We start from the raw sequence: 25,286 nt of genomic DNA, 5'->3' as shown, positions 1-25,286 counted from the left end.
AGAATAAATATTTGTATCTTAGCGCTTACGCGTGGTGTTACATAATCTGTAAGCAAGGATGGGGATCCGAGAGACCGTGATCATCTGCTCATATATTGTTTTCTTCTGTGCCCTCTATTTTCGTTTATAAAGTTGGTAGAGCATCGGATCCAGAGAATGATATGATGACGGAGATACGGTGAAATGGTGTCTTTGAGATAAGAATGCGTCCATGGAATAACTGAATGACAATAAGTGGGGGTTGTTTTGGTTGACGTACTGTTCTTTTTACTTCCGTCATGATTCTGTTGTATGTGAGATTAGTTCCAGGGAATAGAGTGCTTGATTGACAGACATAGTTTCACAGCTGATACTTGTACAAATGGGGAGGACTGAGAACCGGTTTGCGAGAGGAGAGCGTTCACAAAAGGAAATAACGGAATACTGACGAGGACTCTTCTGTGAGGCGGCTTTGAAAGGTTTCTGGAGGTTTGATGTAGAATTAATGTAACTTACTCTTATTTACCCTTTAGAGTGGTCGTGAAGGCCAAGAGTGAAAATGATAAAGACTGAAAGCCGTTGTTCTTTCTTGCCGTTTGGTCGCTGTGTTAGGTGATAAAACCATCTTAATTTCAACTGGTCTTCGTGTTCTCTTTGATTCCCTTGCGTTTGCAGATCTGCCCAGGCCCATCTTGTCGCTGGATTCCAGTCTGATTGCGGAGGAAAAAGGCGTAACGTTTAATTGCTCAGTACCGAGGGAGACCTCGGTCTCTACATTCCACCTGAACATGAACAGAGATCAGCTAATTGACGCTTTTCTTCCGGCCAGCTGTTGCACAGAACAAATCAGACATCTTCCACATCCAGAAAAATGATTTGGAAAAGAGTGGAAATTACACCTGTTGCTACATTCCACGGTAGCTGTGTTACTTTGGATTTCCAGCATCCGCAAAATTTCTTCTGTTAATGTTCGTGGAATCGGGTGACACTGGATGAACACATTAGTGTGGTGCTGGCGTAACTGATTAACCTTATGGCACAGAGAAGCTTAGACGAGGTGCATAATACACCGTCGTATATTCATTCAATGAGAAGATGCATCAACAGACCAACAGGATATGAAACATGATCTGCACGGCAAGACAGACTAAATTCTGATATCATATGTAAGACCGGCGTCTGAACAGTCATCTGTCTCTTCCTTATTCGAAGTTAAGTGTCTTTCTTTGACTAGTGTCATTGTAATAATGCGAAAAAGGTGAAAGTCATAATGCAAAGATGTCCTGGAACAATGGCCTCAATGAAGGGATTAATGTTGCACAAAAATATTATTGGAGTTTCTTTAAAGTTTACAGATTATTTCTGAACCCAGCGTTAATAGAACATGCGACATAGAACAGCACAGCATGAGGACCACGATCTTCCACTGAACCAAATAAATTAATCATCAGATTGCAACTGAACTCAACTCTCATGCCGGTACAATGTCTATACCCATATATTTTCCTCACATTCATCTGCTTGTCTGAATGTCTCTTAAAATTCCCGAATGTATCCGTCTCTGCAACCACGCCTGGTAGTGGATTCTAGGCATCCATCACTCTAGGTGTAGAAAACCTGCCTCTAATATCTACCTTAAAAATTACACCCTCCTACCTTAAATGCATGCCGTTTGGAATTAGGGATTTCAGCTTTGGGGGAAAAGATGTTGTCTGTCTACTCTATCCATGCCTCTCCTCGTCTTATAAAACTCTATCAAGTCTCCCCTCAGCCTCCGACGCTCGAGAGAAACCAACTTAAGTTTGTCCAATCTCTCGTTATATCACGTGCCTTTCATTCCAGGCAGCATCCTGATATTCCTATACTGCACCCTCTCCAAAGCCAAGATATCGCTTCCCTATAATCGGGCAAACAGAAATGTATGTATGCAATACTCCAGATGCGGCTTAACTAAAGTTTTCCAAAGTTGCAGCATAACTTCCTGAGCTTTGAACTCAATGCCTCGAGTACTAAAGGCAAGCATGGTATATTCCTTCTTCACCAACCCATGAACTTCTGTTGCCACCTTTGAGAAGCTATGAACGTGGACTCCAAGATCCCTCCACGCATTAACTCCGTTTACCGTCTTGTCCTTGATAAATCAGCTCCTGTCTGAGAGGCGTCTTGGATTCCTTCAATTCGATTACCAAAGCAAATAGTTTACAGCCGGTGCTATCTCACTCACGCAACCCTGGAGCATCTCCACAGCAAAGGTGCATACATCAGGACGCTCGTTATTGATTTTAGCTCGGCATTTAACACAATTATCCCCTCTAAAGTAGTCAGTAAACTCCGAGACCTGGGCCTAAAGACCCTCCTGTGCAATTAGATCCTGGATTTCCATACTTGTAGACCCCAGTCAGTTAGGACTGGCTCAGTTAGGGATTCACTCGGACATCTGAACTCCCGGCACACCACCGAATTCACACTGCAGAGAGGCCATTCAGCTGTTCTGAATATGAGAAGGAATTCACTGACTCATCCACCCGACTCAACCACCAGCGAATTCGCACTGGGGAGAGATCACTCATCTGTTTTGTGGGTGGGAAGGGATTCTCTCAGTCTTCCGGCCTGCAGACACACCAGCAAGTTCACACTGGGGACAGGCTATTCGCCTGTCAGACTGTAGGAAGGGATTCACTCCGTCATCTCTATTGAAGGTACATCTGTCATGGTTCGGTCCGTGAAGTCCGTATTCCCGTACACCCCTATAAATAAAGGTGATGAACTTGGAGCATGGGTTAGCATCATTTTGTGGCCATTACAGAGACTTGGTTGAGAGAGGGACAGGAATGGGTGATTAATACTCCAGGGTTTCGATATTTTTGAAAAGATAGTGAGAGGTGTAAAGGATGGGGGCGGGAGGAGTTACATTACTAATCAGGGACAGATTCACAGCAGCAGTCAGAGGGGACAGAATGGGGGCTTGTCCACTGAGCCTGCAGTATATGGTAGAACAAAAATAGGAAGGGTGCAATCACTCTTAGGGGATTCTACTACAGACTCTCCGTCCCCCAGTAGCTATCACGACATTGAGGAACATGTATGCATGCAGATTAAGGAAACGTAAAAACAATGGGCTTGTTGTCATTGGGGGAATTCAATGTGTAGGCAGAAGTTGCTTTGGTCATTTGGTTACTAATTTAATTCGTTCGGCACAACATTGTGCGTCAAAGGGCCTGTTCTAGTGATATACTGTTCTATATTTACGATTCTATCCTTTCTTATATAAGGGAGTCAAAACTGCTCATAACAACCCAAGTGCTGTCTAACCAATGCTTTATAATGTATTACGTTCCTGGTGAAATGTCAAGTCGTGTGGAGTGTCTCAGCCTGAAACGTTGACTGTTTATTCCTTTGCAGAGATGCTGCCTGACCCACAGAGATCCTCCAGCATTTGCTTTGAGCTCCACTCGGTTTCGACCATCAGCAGAAGCTCTCGTGTACAGCATTATATCTTTGCTTTTATATTCTAGTCCTCTGGAAACGAATGCTAATAATGCATTTGCCTTCCTTACCGCCAATTCAAGCTGCAAGCTAAACTTTAGGGAATCGTGGGTGTTCCCACTCTGTTTACAAATCTGATTTCTGAATTTGATAAACATAAGGGAAACTGCAGATGCTGGAAATCCAGAGCAACACGTAAATAAAAAAAAAACCGCTGGAGGAACTCAGCAGGTTAAGCAGCATCTATGGACATGAATAAATAGCCGACGTTTCAGGCTGAGACCCTTCTTTGGGATTGAAAAGGAAGACCATAAGACAATGAGACACAACAGCAGAATTAGGCCATCTGGCCCATCGAGTAGCTCCGCCATTCAATCATGGCTGATCCTTTTTTTCTCCTCCTAAATCCCAGTTCCTCGCCTTCTCCCTGTAACCAAGAACCTATCAATTTCTACCTTAAATATACCCAACGACCTGGCCTCCACAGCTGCATGTGGCAACAAATTCCACAAATTCGCCACCATTTAGCTAAAGAAATTTCTCCTCATCTGTTTCGAAAGGGCACTCCTCTACGCTGAGGCTATGCCCTCTTGTCCTAGACTCTCCCACCATGGGAAACATCCTTTCCCCATCTCCTCTGTCTCGGGCTGTCAACATTCGTAAGGTTTCAATGAGATTCCTCGCCAACCATGCTTCTGAATTCCAACGAGTAGAGACCCAGAGCCACTAAACTTTCCTCTAATGATAACCCTTTCATTACCGGAATCATCCATGTGAACCGCCTCTGGACCCTCTAAAATACCAGCACATCTTTTCTTCAGTGAGGACGCCAAAACTGTTCACAGTGCAAGTCTCAGCATCACATCCCTGCTCTTGTATTCTATTTCTCTTGAAATGAATGCCAAAATGGCATTTGCCTTCCTCAACACAGACGCTACCTGCAAGTTAACCTTTAAGGTGTTCTGCACGCGGATTCCCAAGTCCCTTTGCATCTCAGATTTTTGGAGTTTTTCCTCCATTTAGAAAACGCTTTGCACATGTATTTCTACTCCTAAAGTGCATGACTGAGCATTTTCCAACATTGTATTTCATTTGCCACTTTCGTGTCCATTCTCCTAATCCAAGTCCTTCTGCAGCCTACCTGCAATGCTACCTGCCCCTTCACCAATCTTCGTACCATCTGCAAACCTGGCAACAAATCCATCCAAATCATTGATATACAGCATAAAGAGAAGTGGCCCCAGCTCCGATCCCTGCGGGACACCGCTAGTCACTGGCACTAATATTTACAATCCATATTAAATTGCAAAAGGAAGGTATCTGGGTGACTCTAAGGAGAGGGATAGGGAATAGACAGATAGTTCAGTGTAGCCCTGTGGCCATTCCCCTCAGCAACATGTTTCTAAACTGCTGGGAGGGATGGGGACAAACTACATACCAGAGGAAAGCCGCAGCAACCAGGTCTCTGGCATTGACTTTGGCTCTATGGCTTAGAAGGGAAGGGGCAGAGAGAGCAGTGGTGATAGAGGATTCCATAGATAGGGGAGTAGACGGGAGGTTCTGTGAACGTGAAAGGGACTCTGAGATAGCATGTTGCTTCCCACGTGCCAGGTTCAGATATCTCATATCGGTTCCACTGTGTTCTAAACTGTGAGGGTCAGCAGCCAGAATGTGTGGTATATTCTGGTGCAAACAGCATAGGTAGGAAAAGGGAGGAAGCCCTGAACATAGAATACAGGGAGCTAGGTAAGAAGCTGAAAAGAAGGACTTCAAGGGTAACAATCTCTGATTGGTGTCTGTACCATGCATCAATGAGGGTAAGGACAGTACGATTTGGTAGATGTGTGTCTGAGGAGGTAAAGTGCCAAATCTGTGGATTATTGGGGAACGTATGACCTGTACAAAAAGGACGGGTTACACCAAAACTTGAAGGGGACCAATATCCTTCGGGTAGCTTTGCTGGAGCTGTTGGGGATGTTCCAACTAGTTTGGCATGGGGATGGGAAACAATGTGATATGTCAGAGGATGGGACAGTTGGTATACAGGCAGATGCAGCTTGCAGAGAGACCGTGGGGAAGGATAAGCAGTTGAGAGGGCAAAATTGCAGAAAATAGGATGGATTGAAGAGTATCTATTTTAATATAACATGTATCAGGACAGGGACATTGATGTTTCCATACCAGACTATGATGCCACCAGTCAATATACTGTCCACTGTACATCAATAGAAGTCTGTCAAAGTTTTTGATGACGTGCCAAATCTTCGCAAACTTCTAAGAAAGTAAAGGTACTGCTGTGTTTTTTTTTTTTGAAATGGAAGTTGCGTATTAGACTCAGGACAGATTTTCTGAAATAATAACACTGAGGAATTTAAAGTTGCTGACCATCTCCACCTCCGATACTCTGATGAGGACCCACTCATGAGGCTTCCTCATCCTGAAGTCAATAATCATCTCATGGGTCTTGTTGATATTGAATGAGAAGTTGTTACTTGGAACTACTAAGCCATGTTTTCAATCTCACTCCTCACAATTGATTTGTCACTACCTTTGATTCAGCCAATAACAGTGGTGTCATCAACAAAGGAGGCACTGGAGCTATGCGTAGCCTTTTAATCATAAGTATGAAGTGAGCAGAGCAGGTGGACTAATACAGAAAAAATTTTGGTGCACCTGTCATGACGAAGACTGTGGAAATGTTGTTGCCCAACTGGGCAAGTGCAGAAATCAAGGATCCAATTGGACAAGGAGATATTGAGGCCAAGGTCTTGAAGCTTATTGATTAGTTCTGAGGGGATGATAGTGTTGAATGCTGTGCGGTGGTCGAGGAAAAGCATCCTGATCTACTTATCTATCTTCATTGTCCAGATGTTCCATTGTTGAGTAAAGAGACAATGAAATGGCATCTGCTATTGACCTGTTGTGGTGGTAGACAAACTGGTAGGTTACTTCTCGGGTAGAAGTTGATGTGTTTCATGACCAACTTCTCAAAGCACTTGATCACAGTGGTATGAAATAGTAGTCAATGAAGCAGGTTACCACGTTAGTCTTGGTTATAACTGAAGACTGCTTAAAGAAGGTGGGTATCTCAGACTGCGGAAGCAAAAGGTTAAAGATAGTGAACTCTCCAGCCAGTTGATCAGGGCGGGTCTTTAGTGGTTGGCCAGGTACGCCGTCTGGGATGTCTGCATTTCATGGATTCACCCTCCTGCAGCATGCTTTCATGTCAGCCTCAGAGCCTGAAGTGATAGGGTCATTAGGGGGATGATTCATGGTACAAGTCCTGGTTTGACCTTCCAATGTACATCATTTTACTCTTGATTAAATTCATTTGCAGAGGTATGGGCACCAGAGTGACAGGGCAATTGTGGAGTAGTTGTGAGCAACAATGTTGTTCAGCCAACATACAAAATCGAGAAAGAAAAGGTTGAGCATGATGGGAATAATGTTCTGAGTTGTGTCTATTTCAATAGAGAAAGCATTGCAGGTACGATGGATGAGCACGTGGAAATATGACATTGGTTGCAGGAGGAGCAGCCTCACTGGTTGAAGGAGGTCCATGACTGGTAGCTCAATGTTCCACATGTCCGTTCTTTCAGGTGTGACAGATTGGGAGAGATTTACGGGGGAGGGCTAGAATTACTGATGAGGGAAAATGACACTGCAGTGTTCAGACAGGACAGACTGGAGATCTCATCCATTGAGGCTAAATAGATGGAACAGGAATAAAAAAAAGGATTAATGGGATTATATTATAGAACACCTAATAGTCAGAGTAGTAAATTTGTACACAGCTATCAGGCAGTTGCAAGAAGAATAAGGCTGTGGAAGAGGCTGGTTTAAAATCTCCATATATTGACTGGAACTCCCATACAGTAAAAGGGTTACATGTGATCGAGTTTGCTAAGTGTGTTCAGATTTTGTATGGAGTGCACTTGAAAAGAAACGGTGCAACATATATTGTTTGAACATGTGTTTTTGGACCGACTGAGTGATCTGCCGTTTTGGTATCTCTGAGGGGATTTAGAGAGGTTGAGAACAGAATGCGCAGCCTAACGAGAGAGCACAGATCTAAGATCTGCTCCATTTCCCCCTGGGATCAATAACGTATGACTATGACTACTTGCCGATCTCGTCAATTAAAGCGTCGAGGAAGGTTGAAATCGACGAGGATGAGAGCGGAAGCAAGCGGGTGTTCATTGCCGTCAGCCCACATCATTTAACCGGTCTTCACCCACTCGGTCGCGCCTGCCGGGGCGGTGGGGGGAGGGGAAGATTCAAGAGTCTTGAGTCTTGGACAAAGTTTGATCTGTGCGGTCTCCTCCCTGTTTGATGTTACATGTGTTAATGGTTTCTCCGTTTTATTGCTTTTGTTTTCAACTTTGATCAGAGCGCTTTGACGCTCAGTGGCTCTGCAGCCTGCGATCAACAAACTACACAACACCAAACAGAACTGAACTGAATTAAACTGAACCTTCCTAGACCGCTTCAAGGACTCCTTGGTTTGATGATTAAGATTCTGTGTGCTATGTGACATTTGCGCGATTTGTTATCTTACTTCGCGCATTCGGTGTTCCATATATTTTTGTTTTGAACAAATTCCACGGTGTTTCTGTTTATTTTTGCGTGGCTGCCTGCCGGAAGATACATCTCTGAGTTGTATTCTGTGTACATACTTTCATGATAAATGTACTTTTATCTTTGAAACTTTCAGAGTCCCAATGGCTTCTACAGCTATATTAAGAGCAAAAGGATAGCAAGATATAGAATTGGTCGTCTTGAAGATCAGCGTGGGCTTCTATGCATAGAGGTGTCACAGGTGGGTGGAGACTTTATAGGACTTCTTGCTCCTTTATTTACTCAGCAGATAGACACGGAGTCTATAGATGCGAGGAAAACAGCAGTGTGGTTTGCACCGGAGAGAGATTGCAGAGGAGGAGGTACTTGCTGTCTTGAAGAAAATTAGTGTGGATAAATCCCCACGACCAGACAAGATATCTCCTTAGACCATTTGGGAAGCTGGTGCAGAAATTGAAGGAGCCCTAGCATCGATACTTAAATCGTTCTCAGCCACAGGTGAACTGCCGGGGGATTGAATGACAGCTAATGATGTTTCATTGCTTGAAAAAGGCTTTAAAAATGAGCGGAAAAATTATAGCCCGGTGAGCTTAATGAGAGTGATGGTAAATGTTTTGGTGCTGGAAATATAAGTATTTTGATAGACAGGGCCTGATTAACGCTATTCAACATAGTTTCGTCCTTGGCAGGCCATGTCTAACTAATCGTATACAGTTTTTTGACGAAATTACCAGGAAAGTGATGAAAGCAAGGCAGCGGATGTTGTCTTCATGGACATTAGCAAGGCCTTTAACATGGTCCTAGCGAATACAATGTGAGTGGATCCCAGAATCAGGCGGTTTAAGTCTCCATACAAGCATCGGGACCTAACCCGGTTATTGCCATGCATATGCGTACGGTACCTTTGACAAATTCAGAATTGCTTCCTCTGAGGCTCAGTAATATCACCGAAAGAAGTGATCCCATATATCTGACCCGAGATGTCTTGCCTTTCAATTTCTCATCTATTGAGTAATGCTACGAGTTTCCCACATGGTGCTCATTATAACCTATCGGCCGGTCAAAGCATTTCCCTTTTGCCTGCGTATTGCCACCCTCCCAGCACACATTAACACCTGTTATCAGCAACTCTGGGCAATTTTATTCCTTCAGCCTATTGACAAAAATGTTTAACAACAATCCTCAGATTAGCGGATTTGTCCAAACGCCCCAAACCGTCAGCACATATTTACTGCTGTTCTCTCTGTTTAAGTGGAGACAGTCCTTCCGCACGTGTGAGGTCTCGGGGCTGGTGGATCTGCCGCTCCCTCCCGGCTGATTATCTGTGAATAGAAGCAATGTTCTGACAACAAATGAGCTGTGGTGAAAGTAGGAACGTTCATTATGCATGCAGACTATTTTGGGGTGAGTCTCTCAATAAGGTCTACTTTGTTTTATCCCATCTTGACAGGTCTGAATTTGAAGCATTTCTCTCGCTAGCAGATGAAGAAGAGTTAATGCAAGTGAACTGTCATTATTACATTGCTGGACAACGCGAGGGTTCCGTGGCTTAACTGGTCAAAGCGCCTGTCTAGTAAACAGGATATCCTGGGTTCAAATCCCAGCGGAGCCTTAAGTTATGGTGTGAGTTGCCGTGTGATGAAGGCGGCTTTGAGGAAAATTACACTTAACACAATTACACTATAAATTACATTTCACACAGCACAATGTCACAAAATGGAATGGAACAATAATATTGTATAGAATTCCTCGAAAACGGTGCAGAACGACGGTTCAAATAGATTACATTTCCGATTAGCTTGCTATTGCGTTTTTAAGTGTAAGGTTTACAAAGTGCGGCCATGATCTGCTTTATGAACCTGTCCTGGTCTTACTGAGAAACGATTTCACACCGCGTTTCAAAACTCCTTCCTATTGATATCCGAATAGTTCGCCGCATGTTTCAAAAACTCCGAAAGATGGCGTTAAAGAAATGAGCTGGATGTTACTTTCAATACTTTTAAGTACATATGATAAATAATTTCACACCCGCTATGTTTGATAAACAGAGGCCACGAACTCCACCCAATCTGGAGTGTTCTGCAGTCCCACAGTAATATCCTTGCCCTTGATACTGTTACTGGAACATTTTGTTTTGTAAAGTATTTAGGAATTCAATGCAGCTAAAATCATGGCGGAAAAGAACAAAGACATGCACTCGCGATTGCAGTGGTGGGATTCGAACCCACGCCTCCTTCGAGACTGGAGCCTTAATCCAGCGCCTTAGACCGCTCGGCCACACTACCATGTTTTTTTAACCATTATACAGTGACTTGGATTTGTTGACCACGTTAATCTTCAAAGTTTATACCATCGGTGTAGGCGTTGAAACATTCTCCCACACACTGTGCTTGAGGCTTCATGAATTTTCCATTTTTTTCCAACCCAAAACAGACCAGAGAGAACGCTGGTACAGAGCTGCCTCTTCAAACTGTCGGATTGCAGCCAGATGTCAGTACGAGTATTCTCAACACACAAATGGAACACTAGGGTTAAATATTCACATTTCCAGCCGATGCAAAGAGTAAATTCACTCCCAGTCGACCTGTCTTGTCACATTCAGCGACCTTTGCACATGTACTCCAAAATGTTGCAAGCCTTTCATTCACATCAACCAATCCCAGCTTCCATACCCGAACATTTCAAATTAAAACACTCACATTGACAACGGTTCTCCAATATCTATACTCAGATCTTTCTGGGATATTTAAAGCCGTTCTAAAACTCACCACCACAAACCTCCAATTTGACTGAAACAGATTTTTTGAAGTTGTTTGATTAAATAGTATTGACTTGCAATTGCACTGCGCCGGAAACTGTTCCATCAGCACTCTACTGCCTGTTGCCCTCCAAATTAGAATTTTTAATTTGAAAAGTAATGAAGATTACCATCCTTAAACAGTGCTTATAACGGGACTAGGTCCCAAGTAAATTGTACACGTGTAGCGACCCACTTTCTAGCACACACGAACCAGCTCACAACAACGCGCGCAGACAGAGAGCCGGCGCCAAAAAGGGCGCCAGGACATCTTCACGAGCAGCGGCAAAATCCCGCGCGCGGAAAGGGTCTGGGAATATGCATTCCCCACAGTAGTCCCTCCCAGGGAGGGCGGGAACGGGAAGGCTTTAAAGCAGGCCGCGAAGTTTGAATAAATCTCTTTCATCGCAACTCCAACTCACCGACTCCGTGTGGTTATTCTAGCGCTGTGTGTAGCACACCGCTACACACGTACGTTTGTGAGGCGTCAAGTTCCAGGTTCTTTCCTAAACCAGAAAAAAATGCAAACATTTGTACACATCAGCAGGAAGCTCTGGCAATCAATTACGTCATGGCTGAACAGATTGTCTAGCCAACTGCTCCCTTCCACCGATCTTATCAATATGACACTTATTGTTAATAATTTATTTCCCGTCTTGTCAATGATCGAGGGCTCTGTCCGCATTTTTCCTGACCAAAACCGCGGTTCACGATGCGCAGGGAAAAATGCGATCATTTGATTGGCGTGAAGAGTGAATGACTCGATTACTTCAAACCATGTCTTGGATTGTAAGATTCTCCATCATCAGGCGACGTTATCCGCCACTTGAATCTGACTGTGGTTATCATTGTACCGAGTGCGGAGATAATGCAGTCTCTGGAAACAAAACATTTTTACTTATATTTGGTCACTCGTCAGTCGAAGGCCAACACGCTAGCATCGCGCCGTACAGCCCACAGGCACAGACTTCAGTGCAAAATTAAACTTCCTGAAAAGAAACCTGCAATTTATGAAACAAAAAAAAACTTCACTGCGCTCGTTTTTCTTTCACGCAGCAGCAATTTCGGTCTGATCAGAAAATGTCGCGTGGCCTTTCCCTCGGATAAAAGGCGGAGCGACGCCGATCTTCCGCAGCACCCGCGCCGTTCCGGGAAAGATCCTGTGAGCTGTTTTCAGCCTAACAACCTTGGAAGCACAGTGCCACTTCCTGCACGTTGACTGCAGAACGCGGGATTCCTAGCAAATTCCTCAGTAGGAAATTCTTCAGGGGGAAAGTGAGCAGCCAGAGGTCGTGGTCCAGTTGGTATCAATGGCATGGGTTAGAAGAGTGACGAGGTCCTGCAAAGTGAATTCAAGGAGTAAGATGCTAAATTAAGGGACAGCTTCTCCAGGGTGGAGATCTCCAGATTGATACCCATACAGTGTGCTAGCGAGGCAGAAATAAGAAGATAATACAGATTAATATGTAGCTGAGGAGATGCAGAAAGAAATAAGTGTTCCCTGCCATCCTGGTGAAAGTGCCGTATCTAGAATATAAAACTGAAGACCTCAGACAGAGCTAGATTGTAGTATCAGTGGGACATCACCGACCGTTGTGTATTCTGCTTTACAGCAACATGTCCCAGTCCTACGCACTGGAAACAGCTCTCCAGCCCGAGGGTTACAACATCCATTGAATGGACAGGACGGCAGCATCAGGTAATGACAGAGCTAACGGTGTTTACTTCATGATTCGTTCATTATGATGCTCAGATGTGACAGCCCTGTTTCAGACTTGTTCCTCAAACCTAGAACAGCCAGTGATCAGGTGTCATTCATTCTACCTACCAAGGAAGTTCTTTGCCAACATCCTAGTACTGATGTACATTCCAGCCCTGACAGTCGTCAGGCAAGCACTGACGGAGCAGAGCACCACGATCAACAATCACTAGATAGCGCACTGTGACACCGTCTTAATCATCCCGAGGGTCTTCAGCCAGGTCATTTGAGAAAGTCTCAGACCAACAATCACCAGCATGGCACGTGCTGAGCACTCGATCACTGTTACACCATCATAAAAAATGCTTACCGTGTTATGCCGCACCTGCACTTTGGCACATCCGAACACCAAGCTGTACTTCTACTCCCAGCAGAATATCACAGACTGAGGATGGCAGCAGCAGTGATGAGGACCGTGAAGTTAGGAACAAGCGGTGTGGATGAAGCTTTACAGCACTGCTGTCATCGATGTACTGGACCGTATTTAGGCATTGATATTAGGATGTGAATGAATCTACCACCGCTGTCACCGATTGCCTTCCTCAGGGGAGCAGACAGGAGATTTTGTGGACGTGAGAAGGACATCCGCATGGTTTGTTGCCTCCCGGGTGCCAGAGTCCGGGATGTCTCTGACCGGGTGCACGACATCCTCGTACGAGAGGGAAAGCAACCAGAAGTCATGACACATGTTGGGACCAACGACATAGGCAGAAAGAGGGATGAGGTTCTGAAGTGTGAGTTTTGGGATTAGGCAGAAGGCTGAAGAACAGAACCTCAAGGGTGACGTTCTCAGGATTGCTGCCAGTGCTACGTGACAGGGATGGTAAGAATTGGAGGAGATGGCAGTTGAATGCGTGGCTGAGGAGTTGGTGCAAGGAGCAGGGTTTTAGATTTTTAGATCATTGGCATCTCTTCTGGGGAAAGTGGGACCTGTACAGACTGGATGGGTTGCACCTGAACTCGAGGGGGAGCAATATCCTTGCAGCTAGGTTTGCTAGCATGGTTCGGGAGGGTTTAAACTAATTTGTGAGCGGGATGGGACGCAGAGCGATAGAGCAGTGAAAGAGGGGCATGGAGTAAAGCCAGATCTAACATACAGAGTGTCTTTGAGGAAAGAGAAGCAGAATAAACGGTGTAAAGACAGTAGGGTAGAAGGGCTGAATTGTGTGTACCTCATGCAAGCAGCATCAGGAACAAAGGAGATGAACTGAGAGCTTGGATACATACATGGAATTATGATGTAGTGGCCATTACAGAGACTTGGCTGGCACCAGGGCAGAAATGGATTCTCAATATTCCTGAATTTTAGTGCTTTAAAAGGGATAGAGAGGGAGGAAAAAGGGGAGGAGGGGTGGCATTACTGGTTAGGGATACTATTACAGCTACAGAAAGGGTGGGTAATGTAGCAGGATCCTCTTTTGAGTCAATATGGGTGGAAGTCAGGAACAGGAAAGGAGCAGTTACTCTACTGGGGGTATTCTATAGGCCCCCTGGTAGCAGCAGAGATAGAGAGGAGCAGATTGGGAGGCAGATTGGAGCTCCCCTCCGTCTCTCGCGGAAGTGACAGCAAGCAGCAATCCCCCCTCCCCCACCAGAAAAAAGATCATGGGCACCCGCCACCGGGCACTCAAGCGTGAGCAAAGCAACAGTAAAGACACAGTCTTGCAGTTACTTCAAAGACTTCGCGTTTCACCCTGTACTCGACATACCACAGTCTCTCTCTCTCTCTCTCTCTCTCTCTCTCTCTCTCTCTCTCTCTCTCTCTCTCTCTCTCTCTCTCTCTCTCTCTCTCTCTCTCTCTCTCTCTCTCTCTCTCTCTCTCTCTCTCTCTCTCTCTCCCTCCCTCCCTCCCTCCCTCCCTCCCTAGTAAGTTCATAAGGCAGATCACGGCTGCATGTTGTAAATGATGGTCACCGTAAAACAATCTGTAAAAACTGTAACTGTAAAAATGCTATATCAGGGCAAAACAAGCTAGTGTCATCTATTTGAAACCGGCATTATGTTTCTGAGACACATAAACAATCAGACCTGTAACATTTTCGATGAATTTTATACACTGTATCATTGTTCCGCTCCTTTTTGAGGCATTATGTTCTGTTAGAGGGTAATTTGTGATTTTTAGTGCTTTGCTGAAAGCCGCCTTCATCACATGGCAAATCACCCCATAACTTAAAGGTTCCGCTGGGAGTTGAACCCAGGATCTCCTGTTTACTAGACAGGCGCTTTGACCAGTTAAGCCACGGAACCCTCGCGTTGTCCAGCAGCTGGCATAATGATAGTTCACTTGCACTAACTCTTCTTCGTCTTCTAGCGAGAGAAATGCTTCAGATTCAGACTGTCACGATAAGATAAAACAAAGTAAACCGTATTGAGACTCATCCAAAATCCATAATATAGGTTCCTATTCTCACCACAGTTCACAATGTTCGGAACATTGCTTCAATTCACAGACACGCAGCCGGGAGGCAGTGACCGATTCACCAGCCCTGAAGCCTCATGAGAAGTGCAGAAGGATTGTCACCACTTCGTCACGGGTTAATTGATGAGTTTAAGCACTTCTTCAGTCACTGTGGCGGGTGGCTTCATGCAATGTGATCGTCCTGGCTCTTTAAGCAAGGAGGATTAAAGCAACATCTGTGCTGTGAGGATGAGTCACAACTTTGAAGCTCAGGAAGAACCATTCAAGAGTTAGACCTGGAGGCATTTAACTATCAGAGGACAACAACGTAAGAAATAGTCGGAATAACCAAATTTTTAAAAAGGGATTGTAAAGAAAATCTCTGACATATCTATTCGGTATTTTCCAACAGAATAGATAAGGCTGAATGATTGGGTAGAGTAACTTCGTATTGCAGGAACACCCTGGTTAATGTGCGCAGAAATGTTTGTAATGAAAATTGAATAAAGCTTTCGCTTGCCTTAAACAGAGAGAAAAGCAGTAAACGGATGTTGACCGTTCAGGGAGGTTGGACAAGTCGGCCATTCTGAGGATTGTTGTTGAGTCTTTTTGCCAATAGGATGAGGGAATAAAATTGCCCAGAGTTCCTGATAACACTGGGTTTGGTGTTAATGTGTGCAGTGAGGGTGACAATACGCTGCTTGAGGGAAATACATTGCCCGGCAGGTGGATACATTGCTCGCCCTTCCCCAGTGGGAAACGCGAGGCATTACTCAACAGGTGAGAAATTGAACGGGAAGATATCTCGGGTCAGATATATGGAATCACTTTTTTCGGTGATATTACTAAGTGTCAGAGCAAAATTTTTGAATTTGTTAAAGGTACCGTGCACACATGCATAGCAATAACTGGTTTAGGTCCTGATGCCTGTACGGAGACTTAAACCGTCTGATTCTGGGATCCACTCACATTGTATTGGTTAGGACCTGCCATCCAATGATATGAGTCCCAGAATTGTACAACCTCCACATGAAATTTCCGTCTATAATGTTCTGTTTCATTTATATAACTGATAAGCTCGTGTCCGTTTTCGAATCCCCCTCTTAGTCCCGTGGAGAATTAGAACGAGGCAGTTATCTAAGTTTGGAGTCTGTGCCAGCAAGGTGCAAGGGAAAATAAACACCGCGTGGAATACTTGATAGATCAGGCAGTATCTGTGGAGAGTAAGAGAATTGTTTCAAAACCTAACTCCTTTGGTTGTCAGTAGCAGAAGAACATAGCCCAGTTTGGTGGATTTAGTTGCCCTGGCAGAAATATAAAAACATAAAAATTAAAAAAGAACAAAATCCTTCCATCAGCTTCAGTTCTTGAGAAAATCACATTTGATTTACCTCCTGGACCTTTCTACCCATTAGAACATATTTTTGTACCATTCTCACTAGGTACTGGGTAACAAGTGACCTGTAGCTTTCACATCACTAATGTGCCACTCTCCAATAACAAATCCTACTGTACGTCCCTTCATATTCATTGGCATTGCCATTAGTTCACCACGGTCAATCACCTGGAGTAATTAGAAAGTCTCCAGGATCGGCCATGCAACATAATGTGCTCTTTGTGGCATTGTGGGACGTGAGCAGAAGTTGAAGTAATACTGATGGAGACAGACTGAGCCAAGTCACAGGTTGATGATGCGCAGAAATTGCCTATTCTGATACAGACAGGAAAGCGGAGAATTGGGTGCTCAGTCCAGATGCCTGACCTGTGCCCAGTTAAAAGATGAGAAGTTGTTCTTCCAATTTGTGTAAAACCTCAGTGTAACAGTGTGAGGTCATCGCTCACCATAGAGATGGCAATGATCTCATCCGAAATATTGTCCTTCATGCATTGGTGTCTTTTGTAAATCTTTTTACAGGTTAGAAACAGCAAAGAGTTTGTGCACAGGAATCTCAAAGACTACAGGTCAGTTTTGCTGTTGCTGTACAAGTATTTAAGGAGAGACCAGAAATTTCCTTTCTAACACCAATATATCTGTTGTGGGTCAGTGGAGATGAAGAGGTATCTCGTGTCAGCTGGAAACCTGCTTTGTGTCTGAAATGAGGTTTTGTGTTTTGAGTCAGTGTAATCGACTCGAAATGGGATGCTGTGAACACAGCAGCATTTGTTCAATGGAGATTAGTTCCTCAACTGCATTGACTGGGCGACGGACACCTGCTCTGTGTATGGGAGGGATCTATTCACTCATCCAGACTGAAGATATATCAGCACGTTCACACCGTAGTGAGATGGTTCACCTGTTCTATCTGTGGGAGGTGATACGTGCAGTCGTCCAAGCTGAAGATGCACCAGAAAATTCAGATCAGTGAGGGATACTTCACCTTTTCTGTGTCTGGGAAGAGATTCATTCACTCAGTCTACCTGGGCTATCAAAAAGGCAAAAGGAATGTTGACCATCATCGCAAGAGGTTTTGAATTGAAGAGCAGGGAGATTCTGCTGCAACTGTATGGCATACTGGGGTAAATCCTATCAGGCCATGTGGACTTACCCACCTTAATACTCATGAGGAGGCCCAATGCTTCCTCCTCCTTGACTTCCAAATGCCTTAACATGTTTATACACTCAGCACTGATCTCCTGGTCTTCCATATCTTTTCACATGGTAACTTCTGAAGCAATGTACTCATTAAGTACCTGACACGAATTCTCCAGATCTAAGCAAATGCTTCTCCTTTATCCTTGAGTGGCCCCACTCTCTCCCTGGTTATTCTGTTGTTTTTGATGTACGTATGCAATGTCTTGGGATTCACCTTATTCCTCCTGGCCAAGAACTTTTCAAGGCTCCTCCTATCTTTTGTAAATCCCTTCTTTAGTTCTTTTCTGGTTTCTTTATCATCCTCACGTGTTTCATTTGATCTTAACTTCTGAAGCTTTACATACTTTTCCTTTTTCTTCCTGACTAAATTCATCACCTCTCTAGACATCCAAGGTTCCAGGGAGATTTGCGAGGGCTACCGAGGTGACGTTAAAGTAGAATGGTTGGGGGGGGGGGCGGGAGTGGCAATCAAATTAAAGACACTGGAGAGAGGAGGTTAGTTCACAACAGGGGGATGGGAACAAGTGCAGAGAGACAGAGGGGTGTAAAATGAGGGTAGAATCAAAAAAGTAGTAAGCTGAAAAGTAAAGGTGGCAGGCCGGCAAATCCCGGGCAAAAATCAAAAAGGGCCACTTTTCAACATAATTGTATAAGTGCTAAGAGTGTTGTAAAAGCAAGCCTGAAGGCTTTGTTTGTCAATGTAAGGAGCATTCGTAACAAGGAGGATGAACTAAAAGTGCAGATTGTTATTAATGAATATGATATAGTTGGTATCACAGAGACATGGCTCCAGGGTGACCACGGATGGGAGCTCAACATTCAGGGATATTCAATATTCAGGAGGGATAGCCATGAAAGAAAAGGAGGTGGGATAGTATTGCTGGTTAGAGAGGAGATTAACACAATAGAAAGGAAGGACATTAGCCGGGAGGATGTGGAATCGATATGGGTAGAGCTGCATAACACTAAGGGGCAGAAAACGCTGGTGGGAGTTGTGTACAGGCCACCTAACAGTAGTAGTGAGGTTGGGGATGGTATTAAACAGGAAATTAGAAATGCGTGCAATAATGGAACAGCAGTTATAATGGGTAACTTCAATCTACATATAGATTGGGTGAACCAAATTGGTAAGGGTGCTGAGGAAGAGGATTTCTTGGAATGTATGCGGGATGTTTTTTTGAACCAACATGTCGAGGAACCAACTAGAGAGCAGGCCATTCTGGGCTGGGTATTGAGCAACGAGGAAGGGTTAGTTAGCAATCTTGTCGTGCGAGGCCCCTTGGGTAAGAGTGACCATAATATGGTGGAATTCTTCATTAAGATGGAGAGTGATATAGTTAATTCAGAAACAAAGGTTCTGAACTTAAAGAAGAGTAACTTTGAAGGTATGAGACGTGAATTACCTAAGACAGACTGGCAACTGACACTTAAAGGGTTGACGGTGGATATGCAATGGCAAGCATTTAAAGATCACATGGATGAACTACAACAGTTGTTCATCCCAGTATGGCAAAAGAATAAGTCAGGGAAGGTAGTGCACCAGTGACTGAAGGGAAATTAGGGATAGTATCAATTCCAAAGAAGAAGCATACAAATTAGCCAGAAAAAGTTGCTCAGCTGAGGACTGGGAGAAATTCAGAGTCCAGCAGAGGAGGGCAAAGGGCTTAATTAGGAAAGGGAAAAAAGATTATGAGAGAAAACTGGCAGGGAACATAAAAACAGACTGTAAAAGCTTTTATAGATTTGTGAAAAGAAAAAGATTGGTTAAGACAAATGTAGGCCCCCTACATACAGAAACAGGTGAATTGATTATGGGGAGCAAGGACATGGCAGACCAATTGATAGATAGATATACTCTATTAATCCAAGGGAAATTTGGTTTCATTACAGCTGCACCAACCAAGGATAGAGTGTAAATATAACAATTCAAAAACCACCAACAATCAAACAGCAAAATGCAAACACAGAAGTCCAGGACCAGTCTATTGGCTCAGGGTGTCTGACCCTCCACGGGAGGAGCTGCATGTTTGATGCCCACAGGCAGGAACGACCTCCTGTGCCGCCAAGTGTTGTATCACGGTGGAATGTGGCCGAAGTCCAACAGTAAAAAGTTCAATATCCAGTCTGCAAACACGTTTCTCGATGCAAACATTCCTCAATGAATAACTACTTTGGTTCTGTCTTCAGTAAGGAGGACATAAATATTCTTCTGGAAATAGTAGGACATAGAGGGTCCAGTGAGATGGAAGAACTGAGGGAAATACATGTTAGTAGGGAAGTGGTGTTAGGTAAATTGAAGGGATTAAAGGCAGATAAATCCCAAGGGCCAGATGGTCTGCATCCCAGTATGCTTAAGGAAGTAGCCCAAGAAATAGTGTATGCATTAGTGATAATTTTTCAAAACTCTTTAGATTCTGACTAGTTCCTGAGGATTGGAGGGTGGCTAATGTAACCCCACTTTTTTAAAAAGGAGGGAGAGAAACCAGGGAATTATAGACCGGTTAGCCTAACATCGGTGGTGGGGAAAATGCTAGAGTCTGTTATCAAAGATGTGATAACAGCACATTTGGAAAGCGGTGAAATAATCGGACAAAGTCAGCATGGATTTGTGAAAGGAAAATCATGTCTGACGAATCTCATAGAATTTTTTTGAGGATGTAACTAGTGGAGTGGATAGGGGAGAACCAGTGGATGTGGTATATTTGGATTTTCAAGAAGCTTTTGACAAGGTCCCACACAGGAGATTAGTGTGCAAACTTAAAGCACACAGTATTGGGGGTAAGGTATTGATGTAGATAGAGAATTGGTCGGCAGACAGGAAGCAAAGAGTGGGAATAAACGGGACCTTTAAGAATGGCAGGTAGTGAGTAGTGGGGTACCGCTAGGCTCAGTGCTGGGACCCCAGTTGTTTACAATATATATTAATGACTTAGATGAGGGAATTAAATGCAGCATCTCCAAGTTTGCGGATGACACGAAGCTGGGCAGCAGTGTTAGCTGTGAGGAGGATGCTAATAGGATACAGGGTGACTTGGATAGGTTAGGTGAGTGGGCAAATTCATGGCAGATGCAATTTAATGTGCATAAATGTGAGGTTATCCACTTTGGTGGCAAAAACACGAAAACAGATTATTATCTGAATGGTGACCCATTAGGAAAAGGGGAGGTGCAACAAGACCTGGGTGTTATTATACACCAGTCATTGAAAGTGGGCATGCATGTACAGCAGGCAGTGAAAAAGGCGAATGGTATACTGGCATTCATAGCAAGAGGATTCGAGTGGAGGAGCAGGGAGGTACTACTGCAGTTGTACAATGCCTTGGTGAGACCACACCTGGAGTATTGTGTGCAGTTTTGGTCCTCTAATCTGAGAAAAGACATTCTTGCTACAGACGGAGTACAAAGAAGGTTCACCAGATTGATTCCTGGGATGGCAGGACTTTCATATGAGGAAAGACTGGATCGACTAGGCTTATACTCATTGGAATTTAGAAGATTGAGCGGGGGATCTTATTGAAACATATAAAATCCTGAAGGGATTGGACAAGCTAGATGCAGGAAAATTGTTCCCGATGTTGGGCAAGTCCAGAATGAGGGGTCACAGCTTGAGGATAAATGGGAAGCCTTTTAGGACCAAGATGAGGAAAAACTTCTTCACACAGAGAGCGGTGAATCTGTGGAATTGTCTGCCACAGGAAACAGTTGAGGCCAGTTCATTGGCTATATTTAAGAGGGAGTTAGATATGGTCCTTGTGGCTAAAGGGATCAGGGTGTATAGAGGGAAGGCTGGTACAGGGTTCTGAGTTGGATGATCAGCCATGATCATATTGAATGGCGGTGCAGGCTCAAAGGGCCGAATGGCCTACTCCTGCACCTATCTTCTATGTTTCTATGAAATATGAAACATCTGTGGTCAGCCAAAATCGTCAAGGTAAATATAGAACCAAAGACCATATCAAGAGGCAAAGGTTGCTTGTAGGCCAGAGTACAGAGAATATTTCAAGAAGCAGTGAGAAGAGATGAAAAATAAAACTAACAAGGAAAAGGCAGATAAATTAACAGAATAATTTGATCAGTGTTCATGATACACACGCAGGTGTATCTGTGGCAACAAGTAGGGTCCTCAAGCGTGTTGGAGAACACATAGACCAAGGAGTACAAGCACATAGTTCTCCAAAGATGTAGACAGGGTGGCGAGGAAGGCATTTGGCACATTGCCTTTATCAATTGTGGCTTGGAGCACACGAGTTGGGACTTCATGTTGGCTCTGTACAAGCCACTGGTGAGACCACAATATATTATGTGTGGTTCTACTCACCCATTTATAGGAAGAATGTCATTAAGCTGGAAAGGGGCAAAAAGTTTAGAGGAGTCTAAAACTCTCCTAATGTAAAAGGGAAAGACTCATCATGGAGAGAGTATGTGGAGAGTTTGAAGGGAGAAATTAGAAGGGCAAAGACAAGCCCTGAATTACCAGTGGAAGGAAAGATTAAGGGTATGCTCATCAAATGTTAATAATATATACATTTTAATGAGTACTTTAAGGATTTTAGGAACAAGAGTGTAACCAGGGGATGAGTGGAGCCTTTTGTGGAGCAAAGTGACACCCTGTGTACGGGACCAGAGGAGGTGGGCAGGGTCTGAAATGAATAACTCTCAGCTGTATTCACCAAGAGAAAGGCATTGTGTTTGGAGATTTCAGTTGGTGCAGTGAAATTCCAGAGCAGATGAAGATTAACAAAGGAGGTGATATTAGATGTCTTAGCAGGGTCAAAGGTGGATAAATCCCCAGTGCCGGATTAGATGTATCTCAGGCTACTGTGGGTGACAACAGTGGAGACTGTTGGGGCCCTGAAATATTTAAATTGCCATGGCCACACAGAATTTAATCTTGGTAACTGTGAGACAACACTTACCTTCAGTTAAATAAGGGTAGGACATTCCCTGAATGGTAGGGTCTGAGGGAGTACTGAGGAATAGAGGGATCTTGATGTACAGATACAGATGTAACTCTCACTTCTGCTAGCGGCTTAATATATGGGGTGATAGCCCCCGGCCCGGCCAAACTTAAAAAAAATCTCATTTGGGTGGATTCTGTGCGATGTGTCCCCTGTTACAAATCAGTACCCCGAAACAACAGACAATACACAATATGGGATTAAATGATTAAGCTTTATATTTCTTACTTTGACTATATGGTTAGTAAAGAAACAAAAAGGGCCCAATCTTATTAAATAATCTGTTGCGCAATGTTGGAGCTCACTGATAAGTCGATCGTCCACCATCGACCTCCTCCGATCGTCGCTGCCCTTCGGACCCTTGTTCTAAGTCCACCCTGTCCGGCGGTCTACCAACTCTCTCCATTCGCGTCTTCTCTCCTCATCTCTCCCCCGCCAAAAAGACCACGAAAATCTCTCTTCCAGCTCACAAGAAAGAACAACAGCATTCCTAACCCCGTTATCTCTAGTCATAACCCAAACATTGCTGCTACAGAGAAAACTATTACATGATCAGTGAAGCCTTACAGCATGTTACACAGCAGTGAAACCCTACAGCATGTTACATAGAGATCCCTGAAGGTGGCAGAAACGGATAGATAGAGTGAAGAAGGATGGCCTTCACTAGCTGTGGCACAGAACAGAAGGGTTGGAAGGACTTTTAAAAACATGAATCGGGCCACAGCTGGAATATTGTGCACAGTCTGATGTCACACGATAGGATGGGTGGGATTGCACTGGAGAGGTGATTCACCATGATATTATGGGAAAGGAGGGATTGAGTTATATGTAGACACTGGTTTTTTCCCCTGGAGCATACGAGGATGAGGAATGAACTTAGAGGATATAAATTCATGAGGGGCATTGACAGTGTGAATGGACACAGACTTTTCCAAGCACAGAAGAGTCTAAAGCTAGAGGGCATAGATTTAAGGAGTGGGGAAAGATTTTAAGTGGGGACGAGGGACAACATTTTTTACATAAGCTCAGCACTTAGCTTTCCACATTCTGGGGAAGAACAGACCCTGAATTTCCAGTCTCTCCTTGGAACTCCTGCTGAAACACTTCCTTTCCTTGCTCAGCAACAATTCAATTTCAGTCTCATCAACATATTGTACACTTATAATAATGCACCCTAACTCTTGTACTCAGTTCCTTGATGAAAGAGTTAGGACACAGGACTTTTTCCACCACCCAGTCTACACTGACATTACTTTCAATGAACCATGTACTCTGAGGTCTTGCTGTTCTATAATACTCCCTGGGTCCTGCCAGTTACTGTCTAAGTCCTGTCCTGGTTTAACTTACAAAAGTGGGACAGTTTGAACTTCTGTGAGTTAAATTCCATCCTGTTTATCCACATCCTGTTGTGATCTTACTACCAGCTTTTCAGCCATCATTGAACTTACTTATCAACGTTCACATCCAAATCATTAGTATACATGACTAACAACAGGGAAGCAGGCACGGATCCCCGTAGCACAGCACTGGTCACAGGTCTCCAATCTGAAAAGGAAGCAGATATGTAGATGCAGAAGAACCACAGAGTGATGAGAGCAGATCTGTGAGAGGTTATCAGGATGGGAGGAGATTATAGAGAGAGTGAGATGTGAGGACTAACGAGGGATGTGAGCCCGAGGATGAGAATGGGAAACATCAGGTAGGGATCTAGGGCAGGAAGGAACTGACAAACACTCATTGTCGCCAGGGTGGCAGGCAGGAAGTAAAGGGGCTGATGCTCACAGTGGCATCAAAATGCAGCAAGTACAGAACGACCCCACTTCATCTTCTGACTTTTTATATGCCAGTTGGCAGTCCAACTTAAAGGTGCATTACCATCACCAACTGGACTGGAAGGTGGTGTAGAAAGTTGTGGAAATAAAACTCATACAATTTCTCTTTCAAATGAAACCTAAATTACCCAAAAGCTCAATAGATTGTAAATAGTGAAAGACGATATTGACAATTAAATTAAAGTCACTCCCATAATTTAACAACTTTTAAATGAAAACTATCAATCCCCAAAGATTGCAATGAAGTTTGCATTTGATTTCTTTCAACCTTATATGCTTCACACTGAAATATAATGTTCAACTGTTTCATAATGATGACGGAACCTACACACCCCAGAGTGATGTTTTCCAACAAGATATGAGGAATAATTAAGCATAGAATGCCCAATTCTAAGTCAAAATAATCCCTTCCCTTCTTGTTTTACCCTCTTCCCCCATAGTATTATGTATTCTGTAAAGGTGTCTCCCCTTATACCCATTATCTCACAAGTCTTGACATAACATCCTATTTCTTAATCCTACCAACCCGTTCTGATTTGATAAGTGGGAGTTTTATATCCACTGCTGAACTTTTAACAGCTTTCTCAGCAAAACAATCCATTCCCTTCAACACCTCTTTGTGCAGAGACCCTTACAAAGCCAACACATAAACCAATACTTTGTGTACAAAATACTGTTTGATGAGCTTCCAACAGTAAATCTGACCTACTGCTAGAATAAACTGTTTTAAAACTCATCAAAACTGAAGAGGAATCTGAACAAATTACAACTTTACATGGACAAATTTCCTCCTCCCACTGTAAGCCTCAAATGATGGCAACCATTTGTGTTGTATATATTGACAAATGGTTGGCAAGTTGTTTTTTTATCATTACCTGGAATTCAGGCACAATAGCAGCCACACTA

At 43.8% G+C, this 25,286-nt stretch overlaps 3 non-coding genes and 1 pseudogene across 3 annotated transcripts; 1 reads left to right on the top strand and 3 right to left on the bottom strand.

The window, feature by feature from the left end:
- LOC140189847 (histone H2AX-like) overlaps window positions 1-25,286 on the bottom strand; it is an 836,563-nt pseudogene that overhangs the window by 740,099 nt on the left and 71,178 nt on the right.
- Window positions 9,582-9,655, top strand: trnat-agu (transfer RNA threonine (anticodon AGU)). The gene has a single exon. It is a non-coding gene; the product is annotated as a tRNA-Thr (tRNA).
- trnal-aag (transfer RNA leucine (anticodon AAG)) lies at window positions 10,244-10,328 on the bottom strand. The gene has a single exon. It is a non-coding gene; the product is annotated as a tRNA-Leu (tRNA).
- trnat-agu (transfer RNA threonine (anticodon AGU)) lies at window positions 14,773-14,846 on the bottom strand. Its single transcript has one exon. It is a non-coding gene; the product is annotated as a tRNA-Thr (tRNA).

Source organism: Mobula birostris, chromosome 29 (genome assembly GCF_030028105.1).
Source record: "Mobula birostris isolate sMobBir1 chromosome 29, sMobBir1.hap1, whole genome shotgun sequence".
Lineage (NCBI taxonomy): Eukaryota > Metazoa > Chordata > Chondrichthyes > Myliobatiformes > Myliobatidae > Mobula > Mobula birostris.
The sequence above is the reverse complement of the archived record's forward strand: the minus strand, read 5'-3'. Positions and strand labels throughout refer to the sequence as shown.